Source organism: Suncus etruscus, chromosome 3 (assembly GCF_024139225.1).
Source record: "Suncus etruscus isolate mSunEtr1 chromosome 3, mSunEtr1.pri.cur, whole genome shotgun sequence".
Lineage (NCBI taxonomy): Eukaryota > Metazoa > Chordata > Mammalia > Eulipotyphla > Soricidae > Suncus > Suncus etruscus.
This window is the reverse complement of record NC_064850.1, coordinates 91,906,887-91,913,744: the sequence shown is the minus strand read 5'-3', so window position 1 is coordinate 91,913,744 and position 6,858 is coordinate 91,906,887. Positions and strand designations below refer to the sequence as shown.

The window sequence follows — 6,858 nt, the reverse complement described above, 5'->3', positions numbered from 1 at the left end:
CTCATCATTCCAGCACCAATCCCAACACCAGTGTAACATTCTCTCTACCCTTATCATCAGTTTTCCAACCTCCCTGAAGCCTGCCCCTTGTCACGTAGGAATAATTTACTTACTATTGCTTGATACAAATGAATGGAGTGGTTTATATTTTTAAAACTTCATTAAAAGAAATTTTGTGAAAATTGTCATAGCAATTTTGTCTTGCAATAGAATCTTTTGTCATTGTCTAAAGGTCTTCTAAACTGAATGTTGCTAGTTGAACATTATGTTTTGGTTTTGTTTATTGAGCTGTGTGGCTTCTATGAAAATTTTACAGATACTAAATTGATAAGAACAGATGCTACATTTGATCTTAGCCAAAAGGCCGAGAGTGATTGGTCGATTTACTTTTTTTTTTTTTTTTTTTTTTTTTTTTTTTGGTTTTTGGTTTTTGGGCCACACCCGGCGGTGCTCAGGCGTTACTCCTGGCTGTCTGCTCAGAAATAGCTCCTGGCAGGCCATATGGGACACCGGGATTCGAACCAACCACCTTAAATCCTGGATCGGCTGCTTGCAAGGCAAACACCACTGTACTATCTCTCAGGGCCTGGTCGATTTACTTTTAACAAGGATGCCAAAACTGCTCAAAGGGAAAGGGAAGAGTCTTTTTCACACCTGGCTCAGGAATCACTCCTGAGAACATATGAGGTCAAAGCCGGTACCTTACCTGTTCTGCTGTCTCTCTAGTTTCTGAAAAGAAATTAAGAATTAAAACTATACAACTCTCAGAAGAAAGCTTATGGGTGAATCTTCTGTAATCTTAGAATGACTAAGAACTTTTAGATATAATACGAAAAGCACAAACAATGAAAGAAAAAAATAAATCAGAAAAATCTAAAACTTTTGTGCTTCAATGGATCAATAAGAAAAAACAACAGGATGGGACCAGAGAGATAGCTTGGAGGTAGGGCATTTGCTTTGCATACAGGACAGTAGTTTGAATCCTGGCATCCCATAAGGTCCCTCGATTTCTGAGCATAGAGCCAGGAGTAACTCCTGACCACTGCTGGGTGTGACCCAAAACAAAACAAAACAAAACACTAATGAGAAAAAAATATTTGAAAGTCATGTATCTGATTAGAAACTTAGAACCAGAATGTATGGAAAAAAAACCTTTTATGGGGCCGGGCGGTGGCGCTAAAGGTAAGGTGCCTGCCTTGCCTGCGCTAGCCTTGGACGGACCTCGGTTCGATCCCCCAGTGTCCCATATGGTCCCCCAAGCCAGGAGCAACTTCTGAGCGCATAGCCAGGAGTAACCCCTGAGCATTACTGGGTGTGGCCCAAAAACCAAAAAAAAAAAAAAAACCCTTTTATATAGAAACTTAATTAAAAATAGCCTATTTTTTATTAGGCAAAGAATATGAATAGTTGTTTCTTCTTTTTGTTGTTTTTTGTTTTTTGGGTCACATCCGGCAGCGCTCAGGGGTTACTCCTGGCTCTATGCTCAGAAATCACTCCTGACAGGCTCGGGGGACCATATGGGATGCCGGGATTCAAACCACCGACTTTCTGCATGAAAGGCAAACACCTTACCTCCGTACTATCTCTCCAGCCTCGAATAGTTGTTTCTTATAAGCAGGAATTATGAATGACTGAAGAGCACATGGTAAGGAACTCATTATCACTTCTCAGTGAAATTGTCCTCAAACTCTTTAATGACAAGTAATGGTGAGGAAATGAAAATTTTGAAACTCTCCCTTTGTTGCTGGTAAGAATATGAAATGGTGCAGTTACTATGGAAGAGGGCCTGGCAGGCCAAAGTCAGCATATGAACTACTGATTTTTCTCTTTCCAAGAGCTATAAAAATATATATCCTCATAAAAAGGTATACATATATGTGAATTGCACTCATCATGGCAAAATTTGGAAATAACTCAAATGCCCATCACCTAAAGAACTAGTGAGCTAAATTAAATGTAATGTGCCCATACAATGAACAATGTCCCCAAATGAGTGAAAACATTTTGCTAAGTGAAAGAAGCTATCACAAAATGTCTGTACAGTTGTCCACCATGAACTGTGATTTTGATTTTCAAAATTTCAGCTGCCCATCACCAGTGGTGATTCAAAGATATTAATGTACAACAAATTTTGATGAGTGATATATTTATTGTACCTGATTTATAAGTTGTTTCCTTAGGGAAGTATGTATAGGAAAAAAAAGAGTGTATCCAGAGCTTGGTACCATCAGGTTCAGAGATCCATGAAGGTTCTTGGCCACCTGCCCTGTGGCACTAATCTACTATTTGTATTAAATGATCAGGATAGGCAAATTCATAGAAACAGAATGTAGATTAATGGTTTCCAGGGATTAGAGGGTGGGAGGGGAGGGAGAAATATAGAATGACTATGATTAGATTATGGGTTTCTTTTGGGGGTGATGAAAATGATCTGAAATTAGACAGTGGTGGCAGTGGTTGCACAACACTCTGACTATACACAAAACCACTAAAGTGTACACTTTAAAAGAATGACTATTATATTTGAATTAATCTCATTAAGGCTGCTTTTTTTAAAATTTATTTTGGTTTGGGGGCCACACCTGGTGACACATGGGTTACTCCTGGCTCTATACTCAGAAATTAGTCCTGGCAGACTCGGGACCATATGGGATGCCAGGGGGCAAAACTAAGTTGGTCACGTGCAAGGCAATCACCCTATTCGCTGTGCTGTCACTTTGGCTCCTTAAGGCTGCTTTTTAAAAGAAATAAGCCAGACTCTAAGTAAGAATGTCAGATTGGGGCCAGAAAAATATAATAGAGTAATAAATATAGGACAGGGTACTTGCCTTGCATGTAGCAGACTGGGATTCGATTCCCAGCACTACATTTGGTCTCTGAACCCACCAGGAGTGATCTCTGAGCATAGAGCTTTGAGTATTATCAGGTGTACCCCACCTAAAAAAGTCAGATTGATTATATACATATACTTTATCTCACACACATCCTATAAAACACACATAAACAAAGAGGAAGGCAAACTTCAAAAGATATGAATTCACAAATGGAACATCAACAGCAGCATTTGGGAAGTAGATGCTCTCCCCTGACATCTCTGACCTAGCAGTTCTGAGAAAGTCACATCCTAAAATGACATCTGGGTACACCACAAACTGACCCAGCTAAATCACAGACTCTTGAGAAGGCAATCGGCAACTTGGGGACCTGCAAAGTAGTAGAAACCAAGTGTCAGCTTCGGTGGGTTGGCTACAGCTGTTTTGGAATGAGTTCGGCACTTTTTATCTCTTCTCCAACTCCATTTTACTGGGTCACTGTCCCAGCCTCACCCAGGCAGAAGAATGTAAGTGCCTCACCCCGGGGAGTGAAACAGGGAGTTTTTATAGTGGGGCACACAGAGGTGGATTTACTGTGTGAAACTAATAAAGCTTAAGCTTCAGGGCCTCTTGCTTACATGGAGCTTATCCAGATCTCTGGAAGGAACTGTAGTTGTGTGTTCACATGTGCCTGTATTATTGTGAACTTGGAACAATGTATTTAAACTATGCTAAGTCAAAAAACTTCCATTGACCATACCTCTCAAGCTGTTTTGGTGTAGTCTGGCCCATTGGAAGAATGGGGCTAGAGGAGAACCAGGGAACAAGCTGTTATAACTGGGTTGTAAAGAGACAGAAAAACATTAATAAAACAAGTGAAAATTACAGACTGTATATAGGAATATGTAGAGGCTAGCTGCTTTAGTCATCTTTTAATTTGTTTAAAACCTAATGGAAAAACTAGATAAATATTAATGGAACAAAAAACAAAAGGGACAAGAGTAGTGAAATCAATAGGCTATTCTGAAAACAGGTGCAGTGTTACAAAACATTACCATATTGGGGATGGAGAGATAACATAGCGAGCGGTAGGGTGTTTGCCTTGCATAGGGACAACCCAGGGCTGACCAGGGTTTGATTCCCGGCATTCTATATGGTCCCCCATGCCTGCCAGCAGATTTCTGAGCACCGCCAAGTGTGACCCAAAAACCAAAAAAAAAGACCAGATTGTACCAAAAGGTAGGAATTCATAAGAGAAAGAGGTGGGTTTTCAATAAGAGTGATGAGTACCTGGTAATCTAGTTAATGAAGAAAAGGAGCAAATCATCTGAAAACATTGATAAGACATTTAAATTTCTAGTGAATTTAACATGAATAATAAAGATACCATAAAACACACAATATACCCTCCTACAAGGACATCACTGACAAACCTGTTATTTTCCTTAATTCAGGGAGCATTTAAGATTAGTCATTGTATAAAATATCTTGACGTGTGCCCTGAATTTTGCAGTTGGTTTATGAAAGAAGCATAGGATTTTCCTAAATTTTATATTAATCCTAAAATTTATATATTAATAATAAAATAAAAAAATTTCTGTCAGTAATTTTTAAAATTCAATCAACTACTCAAGGAAAGAGTAAATTATCTATCTTTTCTCTAAGAAAATTGTGTTACCAGCTGTCATAGGAAGAGGCAGTCGGCTAGAAACTGGGGGAGAAAAACAGAGGAGGTATGGGAGGCAGCTGATTAATAAAAATATTAAGTTATTCTTGATTCTCAGATGTCCAAACTATTGTCAGTTTTTCTAAGTTGTAATTTGTTGTGCTTTTTCTCTAAACATTAATTTTCATGCCTACTGTCATATTTGTAATTGTTTATTCTTAAAGTGTTAAACTTACAAGGTTATGCAAATGGCATGAGCTTCAGGCATCAGAAAATGGAGCAGCCTAAAGAATCATTAAGGGCAGAACTACCACAGAAAAGCAGGAGGTGAAAGGGGAAGAACACCTACACACAGCACACAGCGCAGAGACATATCCCTCCCTTCTGTGGCCAATCCCCACAGACCTATTCTATTTCAGAAGCTAGAATGCTGAGTTGGGCCTTAGTCCTGCAGGCACGGGAGTAAGAAAAGTCTTGAGATTTTTGAGATTCCTCAAAAAATTGGAAATTGAATTCCCATATGATCCAGCTATACCACTCCTAGGGATATTCCCTAGGACAGTGATGGCTAACCTTTTTGAGCCCGAGTGCCCAAACTGCTGCACAATGCCCAGTCCTCCCCATGGCCACTCCAACCCTGTTGCCAGGTGAGCTGCAAAGCAGACATAGGCATACTCGCCTTCCACCTCGCCGAATATCTTAATTGTGGACTCCTTCCCGCGTGCCATAGGTTCACCACCGAGGCCCTAGGAACACAAAAATGCAATACAAAAATCCCTTCCTCACACCTATATTCATCACAGCACTATTTACAATAGCCAGACTCTGGAAACAATCAAGATGCCCTTCAGTAGATGAATGTCTAAAGAAACTGTGGTACATATACACAGCTATCAGGAGAGATGAAGTCATGAAATTTTCTGTACATGGATGGACATGGAAACTATTATGCTGAGTGAAATAAGACAGAGGGAGAGAGACACAGACAAAATAGTCTCACTTACCTATGGGTTTTAAGAAATTGGTGGTGGGAATGTTGCACTGGTGAATGGTTTTTTTTTAATTATTAATAATTTTTATTTTGACCAAAGTGGATTACAATCATTCACAGTACTATTTCAGTACATAGTGACATTGAATCAGGAGCATTCCCTCCATCCCTGTTCCCAGCCTGCATCCCATATCACCCCACCTTTGCTCCCTCCCCCACCCCCTGGGCTGCTAGTGTAAGTGGTCCCTTCTGTGAATTTGAATTTGGTGTTCAGGTCTGATCATTTTTTATTTCTACTCGGTGTTCATATGACTGTTTGGTCTTGGTGCCCTCCATTTTATCCCCCCTCAATTTGTGAGGCAGAACAAGGTGGTTCAAGTTATGTGTTTCTGTTTGAAGGTTAAAAAAAAAAAAAAAAAAAAGAAGGGGGCCGGAGAGATAGCATGGAGGTAAGGCATTTGCCTTTCATGCAGGAGGTCATCGGTTCGAATCCCAGCGCCCCATATGGTCCCCCGTGCCTGCCAGGAGCAATTTCTGAGCCTGGAGCCAGGAATAACCCCTGAGCACTGCCGGGTGTGACCCAAAAACCACAAAAAAAAAAAAAAAAGAAAAGAAAAGAAAAAGGGGGGGCAAAAATTTGTGACTAAGACCCAACTACAGTTATGTTTGTAATCACAGTGTTTAAATAAATATAAAATAAATAAAGGAAGAAGCAGGTGAGAATCTCCAGCTATTCTGTTAGGGTTGTGGGAGTTGCAAGCAATGAGGCTTACCCCTGTGCTTGTAAAAAAAAAAAAAAAAAAAGGAAGGAAGGGAAGAAAAAGAAATAGAGAGGAAGGAAGGAAGGAAGGAAGGAAGGAAGGAAGGAAGGAAGGAAGGAAGGAAGGAAGGAAGGAAGGAAGGAAGGAAGGAGGGAGGGAGGGAGGGAGAAAGGGAGGAAGGAAGGAAGGAAGGAAGGAAGGAAGGAAGGAAGGAAGGAAGGAAGGAAGGAAGGAAGGAAGGAAGGAAGGAAGGAAGGAAGGAAGGAAGGCTCTTGAGGGTCTTCCCTTCTCAGATAGTGACTTCAGGTTCCCCACAAAACCACTCAGCCATATTACCAAACCTAGGAATACAAATTTCCCTCTCATATACGAGCTTCTAGTCAGTTTTTCATTTCCATTCACTTATCTGAATAGACAGTTGAGTAGTGACACTTGCCCAAAGAGGTGTTTTGTGTGAAAAGTGGAGACTAAAAATGAATGAGGAGAAAGGAAAAGGACAACTTGAAGGGAACTCAGATTATCAAGGAAAAAAAGTTAGTTTAGAAGTTCTCATTAAAATTCTCTGATAAGGGGCTGGAGCAGTAGCACAGAGGTAGGGTGTTTGCCTTGCATGCGGCTGATCCAGGA

General features: G+C 40.4%; 1 pseudogene; it reads right to left on the bottom strand.

Annotated features, from left to right (window-relative positions):
- Nucleotides 1-269: 269 nt before the first annotated feature.
- Nucleotides 270-376, bottom strand: LOC126005431 (uncharacterized; annotated as a pseudogene).
- Between the last annotated feature and the right edge of the window lie 6,482 nt (nucleotides 377-6,858).